Consider the following 26,500-nt stretch of genomic DNA (forward strand, 5'->3'; position numbering starts at 1 on the left):
GCATTCTTATAAACCAGTAACAGACAAACATAGAGCCAAATCATGAGTGAACTCCTATTCACAATTGCTTCAAAGACAATAAAATACCTAGGAATCCAACTTACAAGGGATGTGAAGGACTTCTTCAAGAAGAACTACAAACCACTGCTCAATGAAATAAAAGAGGACACAAACAAATGGAAGAACATACCATGCTCATGGATAGGAAGAATCAATATTGTGAAAATGGCCATACTGCCCAAGGTAATTTATAGATTCAATGCCACCCCCATTAAACTACCAATGACTTTCTTCACAGAATTGGAAAAAACTGCTTTAAAGTTCATATGGAACCAAAAAAGACCCTGCATTGCCAAGACAATCCTAAGCCAAAACAATAAAGCTGGAGGCATCACACTACCTGACTTCAAATTATACTACAAGGCTACAGTAACCAAAACAGCATGGTACTGGTACCAAAACAGAAATATAGACAAATGGAACAGAACAGAGTCCTCAGAAATAATACCACACATCTACAGCCATCTGATCTTTGACAAACCTGAGAGAAACAAGAAATGGGGAAAGGATTCCCTATGTAATAAATGGTGCTGAGAAAATTGGCTAGCCATAAATAGAAAGCTGAAACTGGATCCTTTCCTTACTTCTTATATGAAAATTAATTCAAGATGGATTAGAGACTTAAATGTTAGACCTAAAACCATAAAAACCCTAGAAGGAAACCTAGGTAATACCATTCAGGACATAGGCATGGGCAAGGACTTCATGTCTAAAACACCAAAAGCAACGGCAACAAAAGCCAAAATTGACAAATGGGATCTAATTAAACTAAAGAGCTTCTGCAGAGCAAAAGAAACTACCATCAGAGTGAACAGGCAACCTACAGAATGGGAGAAAATTTTTGCAATCTACTCATCTGACAAAGGGCTAATATCCAGAACCTATTAAGAACCCAATCAAATTTACAAGAAAAAAAACAAACAACCCCATCAAAAAGTGGGCAAAGGATATGAACAGACACTTCTCAAAAGAAGACATTCATACAGCCAACAGACACATGAAAAAATGCTCATCAGCACTTGCCATCAGACAAATGCAAATCAAAACCACAATGAGATACCATCTCACACCAGTTAGAATGGCAATCATTAAAAAATCAGGAAACAACAGGTGCTGGAGAGGATGTAGAGAAATAGGAACACTTTTACACTGTTGGTGGGACTATAAACTAGTTCAACCATTGTGGAAGACAGTGTGGCAATTCCTCAAGGATCTAGAACTAGAAATACCATTCGACCCAGCCATCCCATTTCTGGGGATATACCCAAAGGATTATAAGTCATGCTGCTATAAAGACACATGCACACATATGTTTATTGCGGCACCATTCACAATAGCAAAGACTTGGAATCAACCCAAATGTCCATCAGTGACAGACTGGATTAAGAAAATGTGGCACATATACACCATGGAATACTATGCAGCCATAAAAAAGGATGAGTTTATCTCCTTTGTAGGAACACGGATGCAGCTGGAAACCATCATTCTCAGCAAACTATCGCAAGAACAGAAAACCATATATCGCATGTTCTCACTCATAGGTGGGAATTGAACAATGAGATCACTTGGACACAGGAATGGGAACGTAACACACCAGGTCCTATTGTGGGGAGGGGGGAGGGGGGAGGGATAGCATTAGGAGATATACCTAATGTAAATGACAAGTTAATGAGTGCAGCACACTAACATGGCTCATGTATACATATGTAACTAACCTGCACATTGTGCACATGTACCCTAGAACTTAAAATAAAAAAAATAAAATAAATTAAAAAAACAGAGGAAAAGTAAGTTACTTAAAGTAATATCCCAGTAATGTTCATCCATCAAAAATATGAGACAACAAGGACTAGACCTTAGAGAAAAACATATGAATTTTAATTTCAGACTATGAAACGGAGAACTGTTGAATAGTTTGTGAGATATATGTTAGTTTTGATGAGCTACTGTAATTTACATTGTATTTCATTTGGGACTTCTCAGTATCCAAAAATGACTCCTTATTGAGGCTTTCTGTATGAATGACATCTTTTCTGGAATATTCACTCCGTAACATTTAATTAATGTGTCCTTTTGGCACTTAAAGTATCATCTAAATAGTTGTTTGTTTGTTTATTTATTTATTTATTTTGGTGGGGGGATAGTTTAAACCAAAGAGGAACAAAAATAAACACTGGACTCATTTTTATCATATTGCCAAGAGACACAACTATAGACAAGCATCCACGGGTATGATAAGCAAGAACTGAATCTCAAATCCCATTCAGGGTGCTGAAAATTCCACCCTTAATATATTTGTAAACACATTGTCATAAAATCATACTCCTTGACTGTTGTTGATGCTACATCACTTGGAAATTGTGCAGGGGACCTGAATCTAGGAAATGTAATTTCTCTGTTGCTTAGCTTGTGGAAAACCCTATTTTTAATATCATCTGGATATGAACTAGAATGATTGTGACAACTTCATCTCTAACACAATGAGAGTTGTGTTTATTTTACAGAGTTTTGCTTATAGCAAAACACAGAAATACCATAGAGAGGAATACATAGTTTATGGGTCTGATGCTGATGATTTTGAGTGGCAATCAATCTTCTGGCTATGTGTAAATGCAGAAATACTGACCAACATGCAAAATACTTCAACTTTCAGGGATATTTGGGTCAAGAGGAACCCAGTATGTATAAGTTCTTCTTGTATAATTCAGCACAATTCATTTAAATAAATGCATTGCATACCTTCTATATGCAAAATAGTGTGCAATTTAAAAGTTATTTCTTTCTCATTAAACATAATAATATGTAGTGTTGAAGAACATTGGACATACATATGGAAATATTGCCATTCAAATCTAGAGTAATTTGTCCAGTGCAGTATTTTTTATTGTCTCCTTTAAAAAAGCTGATGAGTGCCCTATTTATTATACATTCCATCTTAAACCACAAAATAAGTAAAATAACTTACCAAACTATAAGGTACAATCCACTTAATCTTTATTGGCATCTACTATGAGCTAGAGACAATTTCAAACAGGTCAATGGCACTCTATGTCTCTTTATTTAAAAAAAAATTTCACCATGTCACATGGTTGATTTAGAAATTACTTTCACTTTTACATCTATGAAAACTACGAATTTAGCAAAATCAGGAAGCAGGGGCTTCTTTAATGCATTCTTTAAAATTTCAGTTAAGAAAATTTGCTTTTAATGGTGAATATCTTTAATGCTAATAAATCATTAATAACGGGAAGTTAGCAAATAACATTATTTTTTCTTTCAATAATACCTCATTTTTTAAAATTTCATTTAATTTTATTTTAAGTTCTGGGATACATATGCAGGACATGTAGGTTTGTCACATTGGTAAATTCGTTCCGTGGTGGTTTGCTGCACCTATCAACCCATCACCTAGGTATTAAGCCCCACATGAATTAATCATTTATCCTGATAGTCTCGCTTGCCTGGCTCCACCCCTGGACAGGCCCCAGTGTGCTGTTTCCTTTCCTGTGTCCATGTGTTCTCATTATTTAGCTCCCACTTATAAGTGAGAACATGCAGTGTTTGGTTTTCTGTATCTTACATTGGTTTGCTGAGGATAATGGCTTCGTGCTACATCCATGCCCCTGCAAAGAACATGATCCTCTTCCTTTTTACGGCTGCATAGTATTCCACGGTGTATGTGTACTACATTTTCTTTATCCAGTCTATCATTGATGGGCATTTGGGTTGAGTCCATATATTTGTTATTTTGAATAGTGCTGCAATGAATATACACATGCATGTATCTTTTTAATAGAATGATTTATATTCATTTGGATATATACCCAGTAATGAGATTGCTGGGTCAAATGTATTTCTTGTTCTTGGTCTTTGAATCACCACACTGTCTTCCACAATGGATGAACTAATGTACATTCCCACCAACAGTGTAAAATCATTCCTATTTCTCCACAGCTTCACCAGCATCTGTTGTTAATCGCCATTCTGACTGGCATGAGATGGTAGCTCACTGTGGTTTTGATTTGCATTTCTCTAATAATGAATGATGTCGAGCCTTTTTTCATGTTTGTTGGCCACATGAATGTCTTCTTTTGAGAAGTGTCTGTTCATCAATAGGACCTAATTTTTTTTATAGATGATAATTTTGTCTTATGAAACAAAGTGAATGAAATATTTTTACAGACAATTACACTCTCTGGTTCTTCCTAGCTGAGATGAGACTTCATCTCATTTCCTTTTACTGACTGAGTACTATTTCCAAAGTATTTCCACTCTGCTACTAATGTCTTTTATGCCCTCATGCACTACATAATGTCTGGCATTTTCTCACGTTAGGATGGCTGCCCTCTCCTCACCCGAGAGCCAATGGTTTTAGCTTTCTTCTCAGAAAGTAAAATTAGACATCTGACCTCAGGAAGAACATTGCATTCCACCAGCCTGGCTTTTTTGTTTTTTGTGGATTCTCACTCTGTGGCCCAGGTTGGAGTGCAATGGCACAATCTTGGCTCACTGCAACCTCTGCCTCCCATGTTCAAGTGATTCTCCTGCTTCAGCCTCTCTAGTAGCTGGGGCTATAGGCACGTGCCACCACTCCCTGCTCAATTTTGTGTTTTCAGTAGAGACAGGGCTTCACCATGTTGGCCAGGCTGGTCTTGAACTCCTAACCTCAAGTGATCCACCCACCTTGGTCTCCCAAAGTGCTGGGATTACAGGCGTGAGCCACCTTGACCAGCCTCTAACAGCCTATTTCATGTGCCCTGACCTTCTCTGCACTTATCAAAGGAAGGTTAGCTAAAATGGTCATGAACTTCTCAGAGGCCTGGCACGTGAGACTTCCCATGAAGAAAGGCCAAGTTTATCAAGTCTCAGAAACCTTACCAAATTAGGTTCCAAGGCTATAACTTACCAAATTAAAAATAGGCTGCTGCTTTGAGGAACAAGTAGAGAGATCTAAAAAGAAAAGAAAAACAAGAAAAAAATGGGTGAAAAACACTAATATTGAAACATGAAAAATCCTGGTAGATACTTCAGACTTTGATAACCAAGAGTAGCAGTGTATCATCCAAAACCAAATCGTTTTACTGTGTTCAAATTGAATGGTGTAATAAACTTTTAGCTCTAAGTTTAAAAAATCAAACAAACAAACAAAAATTTGGATAGCTTAAATTCTCTGGAGGTGGGTGTAAAATAATGGGAATAGTAACCACAATGTTCTGAAATCATTGTCTAATAAAAACAATGCAAGCTCTCTATGAGTTCAGTGTGTTTGTTTTGTTTATTGCTGTACCCCCAGCACCTAGAATGTAGATGTTGCTCATTAAATATTAGTTGAATGAATGTTTTATAAACAACTGAATTTCAGTGGAATGCAATAGGGCTATCTATGTATACCCCTTTTCTAGCAACTACCCTCCCTTACCTTCACATAGTGGGAGCAAGCACAAGCAAATTAGTACTGACCCTGACCCCTGACCATAGGTGATTGGTTGAAGAGTATATAACTCACCAAAACTGGGCTGATTACAGTGCCCCACTTCTTTCCCTTCCCACCCCAGTCACAGTGAGTGGGACTGAGGCTCCAATTTCACTAAATCTAGACCAGTAAATGCCTTCCCTAGGAATTGTGGTCTAGGACAAAGTAAATGTCAAGTCAATCTCCATGGTATGATTGATTCTTAGATGTAAAATTTAGGAACTCATCACAATCTTGTTTCCCACATTAAAAAAATATGGACAAAAAGTCTTGATGGCATTTTCACTCCAGCTCTAATCTCATCCTCAAGACTTAGATGCATTTGCGGTCTTTAGTTGTGTGAGACACTTGAGTATTCACAAAGTAAATTTTCTTAAACTAGCTGGAGGTTTGTTTTTCTTTACCTGTTATTTGAAACTAAAAGAATTCTAAATTCTTCCTCCCTTCCTCCATTCTTCTCTCCCTCTACCCCTTTCACCTTCCCTTCTCTCCTTTCCTTTCTTCTCTCCTTTCTTCTTTTCTTCTTCCTCCCTCCCTTCTTCTTCTTAAAATTACCCATTAATCCATCTATTTCCTATCTGAACTCCATATCCCACAAAAAAGAGGTTTTATTTCAAAATGAATAACTAATAACAAACTGTCAATTCCCTGAAGACTGGGCCTCAGTGGTAAGGAAATGCAGTGAGCAGAATCATGAATTGAGGAGAACCTTTAGCCCCTCAAATGTGATCATTCATTTCTGTTGATATATGCACAGGGGCTTAATATAGAAGATTAACATTATTAACAGAATTTTTCTAATAAGTTGTTTTCTTCCCATTAAGTCTAAACACTGTATGTTTCTGGATAGCATGATTGATGTAATTATTACTCTAAGTGCCAATTACTAAAGCAAGAGAGCACTCTATGCTTAGTCTGAAACTGCCAGGATGCTCCTAGGTCAAAATGTCTAAAAATGTGTAAGTCCAAAACACACTCAGGATTTGTAGCACTGACCTTCTTTTCTAAACTCTCACCCTGGAGGTTACTTAATCTTAATAAAACTTATCTTTTCTGTTTGAAAACCTGAGTCTTTAAAATAATAAGTGAAAATCTTAAAAAAAAAAAAAAAAGAAAAAGAAAGTTTATTTACATTCATGTGATTTTAAAACTACTTGGGATAATTAAAGCACAAGTTAATGTGTTATCATTATAACCTATTCACTAATAATAGTTAATCATTGCTAACCATCATAGTGCCTATTGTGTGCCAGGCACTTTAGTAAGAGCATTATACATATTTAATTATTTAGTTCTCATATGATTGTCTGAGGTAGGTTTGATTATAATCCCCATTTTAAAGTTAAAAAACTTTAGGACAATAAAGTTAAACAGCTTGCCAGTTTCACTGATAATGTATTTGTCACAGTTTATTAGGGTTCTTCATTGCAAGAGACTAAACTGACTGAATTAAACCCTCCATATATTCTTCTAGAATCAACAATTCAGTTGATTTGCTTTTCTTTGATATATCATGGGATGATTTTGCACTGTGAAACAAAGGATGGATCTGAGAAAGATTTATAGAGAAAAAAATATTCAGCAATAGAGAGTCAAAAAAAATGTTCTTTGGGTCTTCATTTGATACATAATGATTTCATTTACATTTGGAGTGATGAGGGTGCCTTCACATATCAAAGGAGAATTTTGGTATCAGAAGGCTTGGATTCAAGTTCCTGGCTATTCCACTTCCTGTCTGTGGTGGAGCATGCCACATCACATTTCTGACATCAGATGGCTCATCCATACAATGAAAGGAAGGATACCTGCCTTACGCATCTTAAGTGATTTTTTAAGAAACAAAAAGGCAATTCATGTAAAATTCTTTGTAAATTGTGAAACATGAAAGCATATTACAAATATAGACATTATTACCCTGAAGTTATAGGCTTTGATATGAAGTATTGTCATGGGATCCTTGGGGTGTTCCTTTGCCAGCCGGAAACCTCAGATAAAGAATAACATCATCAGGCAACTGGCTTTCACATTTATTTCAGAGAAAAGGCAGAAGCAAAAGGAACAGTATCATTGATATGTTTCCTCAATAATAATTTTCTTATTCACCTGAGCTAGATTCACAATTAGAAGCTTACAGAGTGAGAGGGAGTCTTTCCCCCCAAAATTTATATTACTTTCTTTAAGAATATTGACAATTATAACTTTATCTACAAGTCTCTCATTTATGGCTTTCTCAAAACATTTTTTTAAAAAGGTACAAATATGCCAAAAATATCAAAAGTAACTTGGTTTAAAGTTACATAAGTGCAACTCTTGCAAGACTGTTAGCTAAGTATTGAATACTTTCTCCTTCACCAACCTTGCCCTTCAGAATGAACGATTAGGAAATTTAAATTGCATTATCATGTTTGAATATGACTTTGCATAGACTTATTTTCTTTTTTTCTTTTGATACAGAGTCTCATTCTGTCGCACAGGCTAGAGTACAATGGCGTGATCTCAGCTCACTTCAAGCTCCGCCTCCCGGATCCTGGGTTCAAGTGATTCTCCTGCCTCAGCCTTCTGAGTAGCTGGGATTACAGGCATTCATTAACACACCCAACTATTTTTTGTATTTTTAGTAGAGATGGGGTTTCATCATGTTGGCCAGGCTGGTCTCAAACTCCGGACCTCAACTGATCTGCCTGCCTCAGCTTCCCAAAGTGCTGGGATTACAGGCATGAGCCACCATGTCCGCCCAACTTATTTTCATTTATTAATTTATTTTCATAATAGTATGGGGTTCATGGGAAGATGCCCATTTTTCAGAAATAGGAAATGAGAAGAACTATTACAGATTAGAGAGTAGGGAAAGAAAATGTGACCTTGTAGTAGATTTTCTATCTCTGTTGAATTTAGTTGTATAACTGTGTGTCAGTACAACCAGGTGGTAAAGGGGAGTGAAGAGAAAATTTGGGGGCTGTGGGCATATTTAAAAGCAACTCTACTTACTGTGGTGAGTTTAGAACTTTAGAAGCAATTACATCAGCTAACTCAAAAGACTCTTCAAAAATTTTAAGGCCACACATTTTCAACATGGAGTATCCACGCTGCCTGTTCCACCCACTTTCCATTTAATCATCCTGTCTCTAACTTTAACTCTTATGTCAGATGTTTGAAAGCACTTAAGCATCTGACCTTAGAAAAATACACTATGTTCCCCACAGGTTCACAGATTCCATGGAAACTAAACATGGTGCATTTAAAAAATATATAAACAATAAATTAACTATAAAAACCTCTCCATTTTATTTTATATTAAGCTTGGACAATTTTGTACACCTGCTTTCTCAGTAAATAAGTTTGGAAATTTCTACTGCAAGAGTTTTCACTTAGGACTCATAGAAGAAGTCAGTATTCTTATCTTATCTCTGCTACTTACTCACTGGGTGGTTTTGCCCAAACTAAGACAAAAATGTATCTTAGTTCTTAGCACAGTGCCCTGACACATGCTAGTAGCTCAATAAATGTTTGTTGAATGAGTAAATGCATGAATGAATTGATGTATGAATGAGTTTTTGTTGATTGATAGGCTTTATAAGTATCTTCCAGATGAAATGATAAAGGCTCCTCTTATCAGTCTTTTGTACTTGTTCCTAATATAGTGCAAACCAATTCTGAAAGAGTTGAAAGACTATTTCAGTAATATTGTCTCCCCTCCTTTAATAAATGATGCAATTTCTGAGTAAAGCAATTCAATTTCTCTTAGTTGTTGCAATTATTGACCATCTGATTAAGGAAAGTGTGTCTAGATTCAAATGAAAACTTGCTTTCAGGTGTTGTTACAATAAATAAATTTAAATCAACACCATATTGATTCTGCTATATACTGAACAAAATCCTTACCATATGCTTCTAGTACCTAACTAAACTGCTGCCAAGGACTGTTCAGGTTGATATAACTATTCAGACTAACTATGAAGTAGATTCTGCCTTGGAGACTGAGTGTAAAAAGTGATACACTGCTAATGATCTCTAAAGAACAGAAAGAGAAATAAAATTGAAGAAGGGCATTGAAAACATAAATAGAAAAAAGCATGAGGAAAATGAAGAAAAGATGAAAAGTAAGAAAAGTGAATCGTTTTTAACCTTCACAACTCGATTGATGTATATTTTTATGCCTATCTAGTTTTTTATGTCTAAGAAAAAAGAATAATTAGTCTGTAAAGATGAAAGATTGTTATCCTAGGGTCTCTTGTTAATTGAATAACAAGAAGAGAAAATGCTGCAGAAGAGGGAATGGGGGAGATCATCACAGGGAAGAAGAAATAAGGTTAACAAGTTGGAATAAATATAGAAATAAAAAATGGGAAAAAACATTAAACTAGAGAGAAATGATTTCTCATCATTCTTTTTGTGCATTGGATAAACAAAAATAAATGTTGGTAGAAGTATTAATTATGAGTACTCAACCCCTTACTGCTTAAATTGTTTCTTGTTTTGAATGTGGCTCAACCAGAAAAAGTATCAAAAGCAGAGAATGCTTCACCCACTCCCCACTTCTTTTCCCTTCCTTTCCTATAACTTTGAGGTAGAGAGAGAAAGAAGTTATTAAATAAAAGTGAATACAAAAAGAAATTGGCATCATTATTCAATAAATACTTATGAAACACCTATTCTATTCAGGGTATGGGGGATAAAAAAATGGATGGCAAATGTCTTTCCATACACTGTTTATAGTCTTTTTTTTTTTTTTTTTTTCTGAGACAGGGTCTTACCCTGTCACCCAGACTGGAGTGTAGTGGCATCGTCATAGATCACTAAAGCCTCAAACTCCTGTGTGCCAGTGATCCTCCCACCTCAGCCTCTGGAGAAGCTGAGATAGTTTGACAGATTTAATGTTGTAACTAACAGGATAAATGATTCATTCAAGGTAATTGAACAGGTCACTTTTATAAACTAGAGTTAAACATTTAGAATTGCTTTGAAATGGCTTTTTTGTTGTTGTTGTTGTTGCTATTGCTTTTCAAATTAGCCATGGAAGAGAAAATAGGAATCCATTTTTTTCTTGACTTTTTCTTTTGTTTTACAGCTGAAAAAAAATTGTTTTTGTTAAATATTTTTGCTTCTGATAGCTCCAACTTTGTGTCCTTTCCTGAAGGAAAATATACCCATTAAGTGATAAATCTTGAGATAAAAAAAGAAAAAGCTAAAATCCAGCATTATGGGTAAGAACAGTAGCCCATTATCGTGACTAAGAAAAATAGGTTTGTTTTAGTTACAAATCCCTAATGACTTCCCAAATGTCATGCTAATGACTCAGTGATTACTCACTCATCAAAGAAAACACTCCATACTTAGAAGCCTTCAAGGCTACATTAGATCCTCCCTTGTCTGAAGGTCACCTGTAATTATTCACTCACCCACCTCACAGGGGCACTGGATGGAATGACTAATGTATCATTGATAACTACTTTAAATGGTACATATTAAAAGCCAGATTCACATCTTGTATTCCTTTATGTAAAGTCATTGAAAAGGTACGATAATGAAATAGTCTTTGGAGACTTTCAGAAAAAGAACCTGTCTGAATAGATGAGAAATCTTTTTTTTTTTTTTTTTTTTTTTGAGACTGAGTCTGGCTCTGTCGCCCAGGCTGGAGTGCAGTGGCCGGATCTCAGCTCACTGCAAGCTCCGCCTCCCGGGTTTACGCCATTCTCCTGCCTCAGCCTCCGGAGTAGCTGGGACCACAGGCGCCCGCCACCTCGCCCGGCTAGTTTTTTGTATTTTTTAGTAGAGACGGGGTTTCACTGTGTTAGCCAGGATGGTCTCGATCTCCTGACCTTGTGATCCGCCCGTCTCAGCCTCCCAAAGTGCTGGGATTACAGGCTTGAGCCACCGTGCCCGGCTGAGAAATCATTTTTTAAAAGCAAGCTCACCAAGAAAGGACTGCAGTTGCTATAAAGCCTTGGCCCCCAATGGTATCTTAACAAATATTCTTGACATACATTACATTACATCATTGCTGCCATCTGTACACAACACTATTTTTTGGTGACAAATAAGTGTGATAAGATGCGGCTCTTGAGACTGCTATGATTTTATTTTAAATAAATGTGTTTTAGTAATTTAGCCTTTAACACAAAGTGCTGTTGTATTTTAAGACAGGGTTGGTTGTTTTTAGAGTGAAACAAATCTTGAAGCTACATTTTAAATGTACATTGTTTTCTTTTGGTAAACTCCATGAGAACACATCTCCAATATCCCATTTATTTTTCTGCATTTAAAGAACAAATTATAGATTAAATCCATTGGGAAGCACACATTTTAAATGACTCATGCTCATTCTTGTAAGTTAATAAGAAAGAGTATATAAATTCAGAAAAATATTCTCTGCAGCTTCTAAAGTGAAGACATATTATGAGCTCAGAGGTAATCAAATATGAAGCCAGTATATTCTGGATCGTGGTGTGGTAAGGCTCAGTTGGAATAAGAATAGGAAAGAAGAAAACTAGTTCCAAAGTATCAGTATTTCTTTGGGAGGGAAGATAGGTTGTGGTATCAACAGTTCCCAGCTATCTACCAGAATCTAACTAAAGAGGTAGCATCTCACCAGCCTTTTGATTAAGCATTAGTGTATTGGTTAATTTTTGGTGTCATTTTGACGGGATTAAGAAATAACCTAGATAAATGGAAGACCATTATTTCTGGATGTATTTGCAAGGGTGTTTCTGAGGAGATTGGTGTGTGCCTCAGTGGACTGAGTGGGGAAGATTCACCCTCAAGGTGATCAGAAACCATCCAGTAGGCTGAGGTCCCTGTGGAACAAAAAGGCAAAGAAAAGGTGAATTTCATCGCTCCTGGAGCGGGGACACCCTTCTTACCCTGCCCTTGGACGTTAGAACTCCAGGCTCTTTGGCCTTTTAACTCTGAGGCTTGTGCCAGCAGCCTCTGAGGCTCTCTGACCTTACTTAGCCTTGGACAAAGGCTTTCCCGGTTCTGATGCCTTCAGACTTGGACCGAGCAAGGTTACCTGCAACCCAGGATCTCCAGCTTGCACAGAGCCTATCATAAGACTGACTTCTCAGGCTACATAATACTGGGAGCCACTTCCCCTAAGAATTACCTCTTGTCCGTCTGTCTATCTATCTATCTATCTATCTATCTATCTATCTATCTATCCATCCATCCATCCATCCACCCATCCTGGAGAACCCTGACTAATACAATTAGACTAGCTCTATGAAAAAGTGATACATGATGGCAGAAATCCTCATGAGTTACAGTGGTAAACAGCAAATGGATAGGGGAAAATTAGAGTGACAATAGGTGTACAAAAGTCTAGTAGGTAGAAAAACCATCCCCAAGTATGTCAATTCCCTAAAACCCTAAAACCTGTGAATATTTTATGTTCCATACCAAAACAGATTTTGCAGATATAATTACAATGGGGAGATTATTTTGGATCACCAGGGCCCAATAGCATCATATAAGCACTTAAAAGGAGAGAATATTTTTCAAGCTAGACACAAGAGACGTACATCAGAAAGGGAGATCAGAGGTACTGGATGCATTAAAAAGGACTCCTGCTTGCCTGTTGGAGACAAGACAAAGAATGCAAGTGGTCTTTGGGAGCTGAGAGAAGCTCCCAGGTGACAGCCAGCATAGTAACAGGCTCTGGGGCCTACAACTGCAAGACACTGAACATAGCCAACAACTTAAATGAGCTAAGTGGATCCTCTCCTAGCACACCAAAATACAAGTAAGCTGACACCTTGATTTTGGCTTTGGAAGGTGGTATGTGGAGGAACCAGTGAATTCTACCTGGATTTCCGAACTGCAGAACTGTGAGATAATAAGTTTGTGTTGTTTTAGCCACTAAGTGTGTGAAAATTTGGTTCAGTATTCATTGTGACAAGTAATAAAAAACTAATTCAAGAAGGCAATTGTTATAACTGATTGTTTATTAAGCTTGCAAACAAAGCAATATCAGTTATGTTCTTAGGATTCAGCTTATTTTGGGGATCTAGGAACATCTCTTCACTGAACACACCTTTTTGAAAGGCCTCATGTTGGATGATGTTGATGGGAAAAGTGCTGGAAAGACCATGTCCTTGTACTCAAAGGGAAAACTCAGGGAAAGACCAAGAAACACATGACTAACTCTAACCCATCAGGATAAAAAAAGCTGTTGATAGAGATTCAAACAAAATGATGTGGGAACCAGAGTCTGATCTGACTCCCGGAGGAAGTGGGGGTTGTGGGGGCAGTTCACAGGGGTGTCAGTGGAGTTGAGTTGGGCCCTGAATCAGGAAGAGGGTCTTAGCATTGTTTGGGAATCTTTTCCTGCCCCATTGTCCAGACAGGATCACATGTAATGAAGTACCTCAATGTGCAGTACATTCTGTACCATCATGATGCTCCAGGTCTCATCCCAAGTCCATAATACAAATAGACTCAATGGATTCCAGGAGGTTGGATGAGACTGTTCTAATATGTGCAGCCTCAGAGTTTTGTCTCCTAAAAATGTTCAAATCAAATTTACACCTTTTTCTGACAATTGGGAGTTTGAGGCTCTCTGATATGATTCAGGAATGTAACTTAAAGTACTTATAAAAGTAGTTTCTAATCCTCATTTTTTTTTCAGAATCAACCATGGGTTTTAAAAGAAAAGAGCTGCCATATTCCTGTCCCCAAATGACAGAATCAGAATTTCTATAGGTGAGTCTTAGGCATATGTATTTTTTTTTAAACTCCTCAAGTGAATAAACTTTATTAAGTTCTCCAGGAATACTGATTGCATAACCAAAGTTTTGATGAAGGCAGCAGTAAATTCAAGGTTACATAATCTGACAAAAATTGAACTTCACATACACCATGTTCATCATGTAACAAATCACCTGAGGGAAGGCAGAGTCATCACTCTCTAGTGACCTTATCTGAGGACTTCTGTGATAACCTGCACACATGGTCACAGAGGAACTAGAGTGGACGGCTGCAAAATTTACTCACAAAAATTCTAATTTCACTTCAATGTGAATAAAAGTTAATGCTTAAAACTCCAAAGTTTCAACTTAGGTTATGATTCTCATAAACTTTGCTTGAAAAGAACAATGTACAGCATACACCACCATTAATGGCTATAGAAAAATATCAATATGGAATTCATAGAAGGGAAAATCTGAGGGGAAAACTGAATCTCAACATATACCTCTAAATAACTAAATGTAATGAGCTTCTGTTGTTAATAATTGATAACAGGCTGAATAAATATTCAAGAGCTTCCGATTTTGATTTTTTGGTAGTGATCACTATAATTCTGGATGCTATTTCTTTTAGAAAAGAAACAAGAAGTGTTACAGTAGGTAGCTAGTCAGGCATTAGCGGGTAGGAGAAGGCTCCCCCCAGCATACACACATGTATTCACGTGCACACACATACACACACACACACACACACACACACACCATGAATGTCAAGTGACCATCAGATGGTTAACTGTCTCTCTAAAATAGTAATTGGTTACAGCTGACACCAGGGAAAGGCAGTCTCCTGATAGATAGAAAAAAACCTGAAACTGGTGTTCAGTAGCTTCCTGATAAAATCTCAGGAGTTGGGTGAGTGGACTCAATCATGTGCATTATGAGGCAAAATGGCAAAGTTTAACTGGTACTTGATATTCTAGGAACATTCGACTGGTAAGGGAAGAATGCCTTAAGTGAGCATGCATACAACTCCAGTAAATTCACTGTACGTGCTCACCTCCCAAGCGCTAGCAGGCCAATGCACATGCAAACATCCCACCCCAAGGGAAGAATTGAGAAGAAGGGACACAAGACTCCAGAAATATGCCAACACATAAAACCTCAACTCAAAAGGTCAAACCGCACACTTGATCTCTCAAGTCGCCTGCTTGGCCCTCTTCCAAGTATACTTTACTTCCTTTCATTCCTGCCCTAAAACTTTTTAATAAACTCTCACTTCTGCTCTAAAATTTGCCTCAGGCTCTCTTTCTGCCTTATGCCCCTCCGTCGAATTCTTTCTTCTGAGAAGGCAAGAATTGAGGTTGCTGCAGACCCATACAGATTCTCTGCCGGCAGTAAAAGTAGTCAGAACTATAACACAGTTTAACTTAAGCCTGAGTGTTCCTGTAGAAGAGTATTGAACTTAAAAAAAAAAACAAAAAAAACAAAAAAACAAAACTACAATTTATTCAAAAAGAGACTTGGTTTCATATGGGGGGATATTAAATATATTATTATCCCCAAATTTTGAGTGTAAATGTGTGTTGTGAGTATGTGGCTTCCTTCAAGCGGTTTTGAAAAATTGCTGTTTGTGACAGAAAGACAGAATTATAACTTCTTAAAGTATAACTACTGAGATACGTTTATCTAGAAAAGTATAGTTAACAGTTTCAACTATTGTCACTCAGTTTAATTGTACTTGCATCATTTATGTGTAAAGTCTATTCTATAAATTAACGAACACTTTGTAAGACCAAGAATACAACAATTTTGTAAGAAATTTACCAGTAAGTGGTGAGACTGTTAAAGGAAAGGGGTCCAGATCCAGACCCCAAGAGATGGTTCTCAGATCTTCTGCAAGAAAGAATTCAGGGTGAGTCCATAAAGTGAAAGCAAGTTTATAAGGAAAGTAAAGGAATAAAAGAGTGACTACTCCATAGTACTGCTACTCCATAGTAGCCTGAATATGGCTATCCCATATTCAGGCCTCTACTTTTTAGACCATATAGGGTAACTTCCTGATGTTGCCATGGCACCTGTAAACTGTCCTGGTGCTGGTGGGAGAGTAGCAGTGAGGACAACCAGAAGTCACTCTCATTGCCATCTTGGTTTTGGTGGGTTTTGGCTGGCTTCTTTACTGAAACCTGTTTTATCAGCAAGATCTTTATGACCTGCATCTTGTGCCGACCTCCTCTCTCATCCTATGACTTAGAATGTTTTAACTGTCTGTGAATGCAGCCCTGTAGGTCTCAGCCTCATTTTGCCCAGCTCCTGTTCAAGACGGAGTTGCTCTGATTCAAACGCCCCTGACACTTTTCCCCTCCCTTTTATAAGATAACCCTTGCAGAGAGATGAACATCTATCTTCTGTAACTTCTTCAGGCTGAATAGGTGCAATGATATTCCTGTCTAAATAAGAGGGTCTCTCATACTCGGGGTAGACAGACATTCAGTCAGAAAGCATCAGTATGGCAAGGGCCATTCATAACTCTTTAGTTCTGACAAAAAGTGATATCTGGAAGATTAATAAGTGTTTAAGAAAACATTGAGTAAGCTTATCCTCATTCCTACATAAAGAGTACAACAGCAACATATTCCACAAGAGTAAAGCAAAATAAGTAACATAGCCCAAGTAAACTAAATTAGAAGACTTTCCATGAACTGGAAAACTGTTGGAACCAAGCTAATATGGGATTATTAGATGATTCCAGTACATGTCCAGAATTAGAATACTGATTCAAAATTTTACATTACCCAACTCTCTTGTTTCTTCTGAGCAGCCATCAGAGATCCTGATTGGTTTACAGGAATAAGCAGTTTTAGTCTAAATTTCAGAGAAACAAACTTAAAAACAACTGATAGACTAGAATTTAATAACAAGTGTACCACAGTTCTTGAAACATAATATTTTTCTCCACTTTTCTATTTTTAATAAAGACAAATCATGATAAAATTCATTTGCTTTATTATCTTTGGCCTATTTGTATAAAGTGCAGCAAGAATAATTATTTTTCACATAAGCTCTTTTTAAATTGGTTTAGATGGAACTCTGTTCCATAGAAGGAATCTTAGATAAGACTTTTTTAGAGCTGAGCCCTGACATGGGCTTGTACCCTCAAATACCTACGAGTTGGGTAAATTATTCTCTTCTTGAGATCTAAAGATAACTTGGGGCTCCTGGACCTGTTAGAAAGTGACATTCTTTACTTACCACAGGTCAGAAACCCTGTACAGGCACTGTGTAGGCAACATATGAGGCCAGTTCTCCAAGGGTCTTTTATTGGCTTTACAAGTCAAATTTGATTCCTTAAAGGAAAAATGCCATTCCAGTGAAAGCACTGGTAAAATAGCCAGTTTCTCCAACTATGTCTTCTTGCAAAGGAAAACAGATTCTTACTGCACTTATGCAAACAACTATATTGCCATAAATTAAGAATACTTACAAATAGTTTCCAAATTCTGGAGAAATTAGGTAGAGATAAACAAATATGCTCCAAATTTTGTTTATAGGAGTACACTTTACTTAATTGCTCCAAGCTGTGAATAGCTTCTGTAGTTCAGTCCATGCAGTTAACTCCTGTTCTGTTTGATATTCATGAACATTCCATTTCTCCATGAGAGGTCTGAAAACTGTTTCTTCTAGTGTCACAGTCTTCAAAGTTATCAGAAACCTGTATTTAAGAATACCTGTTAGAGTTCTATGCTGATTATAAACCACCTTCTAAAGAGGACCAAAACAAGACAACAATCGTCCACGGTTGACAAAACATGTTAAGACAGTCACAGTTAAAAACATGATTGACAAAGAAATTTGGTTACCTTCGTGGCATACAATGATTTTATATAACAATTATAATTATTACCGATGACATATACTGAGGCATATTAGAATCATAGGAATATTACACAATTTTGCAACACATACTAATAACAAATTTATATGAATATAACCCAAATAGAGTTAAACACCATTTCACATTTGATAATGCTTCCTATATGACTTTTATACCAAATAAACTAAATGTCACTGTTGCATTCATGTATTATTGATGTCAAACCCAATTCTTAATAAAACCTTATAGACAAATGTATTTAATTTTAATCAGTTTGACTATAAGGTAAGATTTTTATAAATCTTTTATAACCCTTTCCAAATTTTTGTTAAAGAGCAGATTATAAGCAGGTTTTGGCTTTAAAAACAACCTGTTGTGCTTTTACTCCAATGTTTAGTTTATGGAAAAACTAAATACCCCTTTGACTTTAGCCAAAGTACGCACACAGAATCTCTTTTACAATCAATTTTTCACAGAATTTCCACACTTTGCTTAAACCTTCAGATTTTTCCTATCTAACTTAAAACAATCATTTAACCTTTTAGGCAAAAAAAAAAAAAAAAAAAAAATCATATTCCCATGCCTTCTGATAATCTTTTACCAAAAACTCATTTCACTTTTCATATACACCTTGCTTGTAAAACTGTTTATTCAGTAGTCTCAAATACATGTTACACTGTTAACTCTTAGTGACTTTTACTTTGGTGAAAACCTTGGTAAGTAAGGGATTTTAATTACATGCTAGGTATGAAGCCTATGATCCAGACAGAAGTGCAGTTAAAGTCTGCCTCTTTCCAGCATCTAAGTCCACATCTCCCAGGCCTTACACAGAATTTAATTCTCCAAAGTAAATTGAATAATTTTCAAAAGTCAAGGAAGCAGTTTATGACCTTAAGGCATTTAGCAAACTTATTATCTGACTTGTGTAATTTAGAGCAAATGTTCACATTTTTGAAGATATTTATATTTTACCAATAATCTTTAAAACGGTCTTTATTTCCCAAAGATTACTAAAGTCACTTGAACTAAAAGGCAGTACACTTTTCACTTTTTTTTTTAAACAAAATATTTGATTTATACACTCATTATTTTTAAACCAACTAAAACTTTTTTATATCACACACACAGCACATGTAAATACACAGAAGAAGATAAATGACTCATCCCCTAAGCCAGGAATTGAACCTCAAACCGAGGTCACCACTGAAAAAAGAAAGCACGGCCACATGGTTACAAGGTCAAGGTCCCAAGGACATAAAAGACAAGAAGAAAACCTCATACAGATTTTTCTGCAAACTACAGCAAAATTTGTAATTGACCAGTTTGCTGGGCCATCTTGAAAACCAGGTGTCTAGGGTTCCTAGGCCCCAATCTGTCCTAAAGTAGTCCTCTTTATGACAGAACAATACAGAAAGACGCACAAAGCACACTAGATTCACTACAGTTTAAGCCTAGCCTCACAAATCCTTTCTTCCATTAATCAAAACTTTACAAAGGAGATAAACAGTGATTTTTGCCATTGATTCAATCGATTTGCAGAGAGAGAGAGAGAGAGGCCAGAAGCCTGGCTTGTAAGAAATCTTTCCCCTTTTGCCAGCATGCCAGGTTTCTGGGTTCCCTTTCCCTGACCGGCCCTAGTGACCTGGCTGGCTGCACGATAGCCCTGGGGGCCAAGCTGCAACAAAAGGGAAAAGTATTTTTTTTTCCATTTTGGCCAGAGCAAAATACATGTGACAAAACATAGGCATTAGCCACTATGCTTAGCACCCAATATCAAACTGGCAAGGCTAAAACTTGTCCCCAGTTGGGCCCCATCATAGTTAATCCAACCTCCAACTAGTAGTTTTAACCTGTGGTCTTTGGGCAAGATGGTCTCCCCAAGTAACAGAAAAGATAAGGGTAAGATGAGCTCATTTTTATGCTTATTTCTTTATTACATGCTAACAGAGGGGTGGATTATTCATGCCTCCCCTTTTTAGACCATATAGGGTAACTTCCTGATGTTGCCTTGGCATCTGTAAACTGTCACGGTGCTGGTGGGAGTGTAGCAGTGAGGACGACCAGAGGTCACTCTCATCGCCATCTTGATTTTGGTGGGTTTTGGCTGGCTTCTTTACTGCAACCTGTTTTATCAGCGAGGTCTTTATGACCTGTATCTTATGCCGACCTCCTCTCTCATCCAGTGACATGGAATGTTTTAACTGTCTGTGAATGCAGCCCGGTAGATCTCAGCCTTATTTTACCCAGCTCCTATTCAAGATGGAGTTGCTCTGGTTCAAACACCTCTGTAAAGAGTGCCACAAATATAGTCTACATACCCCTGGAAATCTTTTATACAACATATGGAGACCTTTAATAATGATTTATGTCTAAGAAAAAAATGATTTTGAGGGAGTGGAAGAAAAAATGGTGAGACAGGATATTTTTAATGACAGATTGTCATAAACAGAGACATTTGAAGTCATTTCCTGATATAGAGATACACATTTTGTTCTCTTGGTAACAAAAATAATTAAGAGCAATAATAGGTATGGAGGCTGCTTTCAAAACACCTTCAACATTATACAATTTTATACTATAAAATGAAAAGCCATTATTCTTCTTATAAACTATAGAAAATGAAGATGGACAAAAGCCTGCCTGATGGAGCATGCGTAATAAAAGCTTGAGTACCGAAGTAGGATTAATTGCTTGAACCCAGGAGATGGAGATTGCTGTGAGCCAAGATTGTGCCACTGCACTACAGCATGGATGACAGAGGGAGAATCTGCCAAAAAAAAAGAGCTTCGGTAACAGTGAAACCACCTTTCCAAAAATTACAGCAATGACAAAATTGTAACAGTAAGCTAAGCCACCCCCAACTTTCCTTTCTTTTAATTATTTCTAGGCTAATCGGCTGAGCTGGCTATCTATGGATGAAATTTAGACTACAGTTTAAATGATAATAGGCCTTACCCCAAAACTCAACAACTTTTGTAAAGCCATCAGGCTCGAGGGAGGAGAGGAGACTGAGTGCTTCTAAGGCTCAGACATAAATGATCATCAGCCATTATTTCAGAGGCATAAGATATGCAGCTTCTCCAATTACTTCTGCAAATAGCATCTCTACTGTAGAACCTAAGATTGACCTTTGACATATCTTTTCAGGATTTTTTCATGTCTTACACCCATGGCTCCACCTGGACGTGCCAACCCCACTCCTGTGGTCCCACCCAGAAGTGATTTCAGCCTCCAGGAGGACAGCTTCGACCCCCAGTGTGAGTCCATCTTCTTCCCAACCAATCAGCAGCAAGCACCTGTTACCAGCCACCCCACCCCTTCATCCAAACTGCCTTTGAAAAACACCTGCCCTAGGAGCTGTGGCCAGCCTCCCGTCCGTTAAACTCTTTCTCTGCTACAATGCACTGGCCTCTCTTTACATAGTGCTCAGGAAGAGCTCCTCCTGTGGTTACATTAGTACTCACCATCAGCTTATGAACAACTGAATGGCATGGTTGGATTGAGGAAGATTAACTGGGGAGCAATTCAGCCAAGAAAATTAAATGGATAAAAACAATTCAGATAATAAGATAAGTTCAAAGTACGGTTTTTCCAAGAATTCCAGTAGATGGATCTGCATTTTTATGCAGTTGAATAGCTCCAACTTGTTGATGTTACAGCATTGAAGAAGAGTCTCCTCATTAGAAAGAGTAAATCAGAGGTGAGCCTTTCATTCCTTAGGGAGTTTAAGCACTGTGTCTTGTGTCAGCACAGTATTCAACTTGGAGGCTTTCTGCAACCTCTCGTATGATAGAAATACTTTTAAAAAGATAAGTTAGTGTCAAGAAGCAGGATCTTCTGAGAAGAGATAACTTTCAAACATGTTAAAGCAATAATTGAAAGCAATTATACATTAATATGCAAGTACACAAATATAACAAAGTGCAAAACTTGTTTAACACCTGAATCTTAATATATGTCATAAATTGATTACATTTCTTTTCTAAAATTTTGTATTTCTGATAGTGCTTATAGTATTTGTTACCATAGTGTAGTGAGGAGGGGAGATAATGAAATTGGTACAAAACTACAGTTAGATAGAAGAAATAAAACTTGGCTTATGCCTGTAACCCAGCATTTTGGGAGGCCCAGGTGGGTGGATCACCTGAGGTCAGGAGTTTGAGAACAGCCTGGCCAATATGGTGAAACCCCGTCTCTACTAAAAATACAAAAATTAGCTGGGTGTGATGGCAGGCGCCTGTAATCCCAGCTACTCAGGAGGCTGAGGCAGGAGAATAGCTTGAACCCAGGAGGTAGAGGTTGCAGCAGACCGAGACCGCACCACTGCACTACAGCCTAGGTGACAGAGTGAGACGCCATCTCCAAAAAAAAAAAAAAAAAAAAATCTAGTGTTTGGTAGCAATATAGGGCAACTGTAGTTAACAATAATTTATTGTATACTTTAAAATAGCTTGAAGAGTAGATTTTGAATGTTCCCCATGCAAATAAATGATAAGTGTTTGAGGAGATGGAAATCCCAATTAACCAGATTTGATAATTACACATTGTATGCTTGTATCAAAATATCACACACATCCTATAAATATGTACAACAATTATGTATTCTTGAAAATAAACAATAAAAAATTTATTTGTTAACATAGAACAAGCAACTTCTTTACAGTTGAGAATCTCAGAAAATAGGAAATAATATTTTAGATACAAGTAATAAAAAGTCAGTATCTTAAACATCCCATTACTTAAGACTGAGGGTCTCTGCAAAGTTTAGTTACTCTGACAAATAATGTGCAGTCAGAAACATAATTTAACACATGAAAATGTATAACAAACATGCATGTGTTTTTTTTTTTGTTTTTTTTTTTTTTTTTTTTTTTTGAGACGGAGTCTTGCTCTGTTGCCCAGGCTGGACTGCAGTGGCCGGATCTCAGCTCACTGCAAGCTCCGCCTCCCGGGTTTACGCCATTCTCCTGCCTCAGCCTCCCGAGCAGCTGGGACTACAGGCGCCCGCCACCTCGCCCAGCTAGATTTTTGTATTTTTTAGTAGAGACGGGGTTTCACCGTGTTAGCCAGGATGGTCTCGATCTCCTGATCTCGTGATCCGCCCGTCTCGGCCTCCCAAAGTGCTGGGATTACAGGCTTGAGCCACCGCGCCCGGCCAACATGCATGTTTTTAAAACACTGATATTAGGAGATAGACCGGGCGCAGTGGTTCAAGCCTGTAATGCACTTTGGGAGGCTGAGGCCGGTGGATCATGAGGTCAGGAGATCGAGACCATCCTGGCTAAGATGGTGAAACCCTGTTTCTACTAAAAATACAAAAAATTAGCTGGGCACCTGTAGTCCCAGCTGCTTGGGAGGCTGAGGTAAGAGAATGGCATGAACCTGGGAGGCAGAGCTTGCAGTGAGCCCATATTGCACCACTGCACTCCAGCCTGGGCATGGGCAACAGAGCTGGAGTCCATCTCAAAAAAAAAAAAAAAAAGAAAGAAAACAAAGAAAAATCTAAATATGGCCAGATAGTTGGTTAATTTGTATAGACCAAATGTATTCTATCAGTCTCACGTTTTTTAATCTTTCTCAATTTTTTAATCAAATTACTAATTTAAAAAGGTTTATAGTAAGTACATTAAGTGATCATAAACTAAGCTTTTGAATAACGCATTACTTTTTTAGCTGGGTTTGTATCATATAGTTTCCATAATTGGTCTAATTCATTAATAGCAAAGCACTCATTATCAATCCTGTTTTGACCTGTGAAATTCTGAAGTGTATTTATTGCCAGCGGATCACAATGCCTTGGCTTAAAGCAGATACAGAAAAAAGTTAAAATCACAATGTGGTTCAGTTATTTTGTCGGAGGGTTAAAAGCTTAAATGTGCTCCATCCAGTGTCAATTGCACATTCGTCTTGGAAATTAAGTGTTCTGCCAGAAGAGCTGGCACTCACATACACAAAAGAGACACAATTTTTGCTTTGCTTCACCACACTTACCCTAAAAATGTACACTAGAAGAGGTTCAGCAATTCCACTCAGTAAGGAGCCACACGTGCTTTAATAAATCAAATGCATGGTAGGAATCTTAGCTTGAATATGTTAACCTTGAGAAATTACAAGTCATGAAGGCCTTGAAAAAGTATCTAAAAGTAAAAGACAAGAAGCAAATATAATTTTCTCTTTTATTTCAAGTTCAGAATTCCATATCTATCAAATATTAAAACAGCATTACTTTAAAATGTCCAAACGATAAAACAGACTATCTTGTTCCTGCTTCATTGCCATTCTGCTATATTACCTGACCACATATTCACAACAAGTCGCATGTTCACAGCATGTCAAGCTCATTTTAATATCATTCCTCACATCTTTTTCTCCAACCCAAAAAAGGTAAATACTCTCAATGAAATAGTTTGTAATTTCTATATTTTTCTGTAAACTTTGTAAAATTTATCAACAAGTCACATTCCATAATTTGTGGGAGATTTCATATTGAATCGCATACAATTTAACAGTGATTAACCCTAGGCTAGTGACTGGAGTTGGAGACAGCTAGTTCAGTAGAGCATTGCTTTCTGAGTCTTATTAGCAAGAGCTGATCATAAAAATAGGATGCTTTTATTTTCTGGGCACTATTGGGTGGTAAGCATTTCAATGATAAATACTAATTCTACTACTACTACTACTAATAAATTACCTCTGGTTCCAAGGTAGACTTAATATCAGGTTAGTGGAAAATTCCTAGGATGCTAAAATCATAATGAAACTTTTTTATCTGACTACTTTTCAGATCTGCAATGGCTAGGGCTCTTGGAATATAATTGGTGCAGAGTGAACATAACTTCTTTATCAATAGGGAACTCTTAAGACACAGGGGGAAAAGACAGGAATTCATGTTGCTGGGAGTCTGAGGAAGCATGTTGGCAGCAGCAGTAAAGCCAAAGACACTCAAACCCTCAAGGAATGAAGAAAGACTATCCCTAGGCAGACAGAACCACTAGGATATGGTGCCTTGCAATTTCCCTTCGTAATGCCCATCACACCTACAATTTCTTGATAATGAATGTCTTCCCCAATAAACTGTTAACTGAATGAAGACCAGAAATACTGGAGTTCATCTTGTCCACTGGAGTTTCTTCAATGTCTGCAGAAGTATTTAACATAGAGTAGGGGATTAATATTTATTGAGTTTTTAATTGGCCAAGAAGCTTTTTCCAAGTAAAGTTGGGGCTCAGGCAAATTAGGCAGTGATTCAACTCCTAAGAGCTGCCCTCGTACCAATCCAAGGAGACTAGACAAAGGCAATAGAATTGGATACAAAATGGAATTGTTGAACTCAAATTATTCCTTTGTTATTGTTACTGCCTCCCTGATACAGCATATTTTTAGCTTCCTTGGGTGTGAAAAAAGTCAGTTATTATGAAGCTCTTAAGACCATATTTAAAAGCAGATATTTCTGGGGTTGCCATGGCAAGGAGCACAGCATGCTGATGAGATAAGATTATATTCCCAAACCTCTCCAAACTAAACAAAAAACAAAATACCTTAAATGAGAATGAGATAGTTTCTCCATATATTTATTCACAATTTTTACTTTGCATCCTAATCTTTGTTTTGGGCAAGCACTGTTCTGTGCCATAAAATTACAGCATTGGACAAAATTAACCTCCTTTATGAATCCTAAATTTGGTGGTGGGGGGGGGCCTGGTACAGTGGTTCATGCATATAATCTCAGCACTTTGCAACTCCAAAGCAAGAGGATCACTTGATCCCAGGAGTTCAAGACCAGCCTAGGAAATATAGTGGGACCCCCTCTCAACAAAGTTAAAAAAAATCTATTGGAAGAAATCAATAAACAAACCTGTATATGTGGTGCATGTGGATGTCTATGCATATATAATTTGACAATGTTGAGAAAGCAGATAATAAAGGCGTTGTTCATGATGAGAGGAGATATGTTCAATAAACTCATCATGAAATTCCTTCCTAGGGAGATGACATTTGAACAGTGACTGAGAAGATAGGAAGGAGCAAATAACATGAGGATCTAACAAAGGGCATTTCCCATTGGTCAGAGCAACCACTGTCAAGATTGGGGTAAGGATGACTTTGCTTCATCGAGAAGTATCAACAGTACTCAAGTGGTTAGGGTGGAGTGAATGAGTGAATGAAAAAGCATTGAGAACCATTAAGTGTAAGGCTTTTACAATGAAGATTGAAGACTTCTTATGTTATTCACAATGTGAAAAGGAGCCTTCATAGGGTTTTGGCTTGATAGTGAGTGACAGTGATTAAATCTTGGTGAATACTATCATCATATATTTTTTCTTTTTAAATATATCTTTAACAGCTTTGTGGAAAATATACTACGGGAGTTATAAATGAGCTAGAGAGAACAATTAGAAAACCAATATATCTGTC

At 37.3% G+C, this 26,500-nt stretch overlaps 1 protein-coding gene across 1 annotated transcript in view; it reads left to right on the forward strand.

The window, feature by feature from the left end:
- Positions 1-10,054, forward strand: part of LOC123568046 (pancreatic progenitor cell differentiation and proliferation factor-like) — a 223,453-nt gene extending 213,399 nt beyond the window's left edge. The window contains exon 4 of the transcript XR_012429149.1: positions 7,988-10,054. The gene's annotated coding sequence lies outside the window, so the exon portion shown is untranslated. The remainder of the gene's footprint in view (positions 1-7,987) is intronic.
- The last annotated feature ends 16,446 nt before the right edge of the window (positions 10,055-26,500 follow it).

The sequence above is a fragment of the Macaca fascicularis genome, chromosome 1, assembly GCF_037993035.2.
Source record: "Macaca fascicularis isolate 582-1 chromosome 1, T2T-MFA8v1.1".
NCBI lineage: Eukaryota > Metazoa > Chordata > Mammalia > Primates > Cercopithecidae > Macaca > Macaca fascicularis.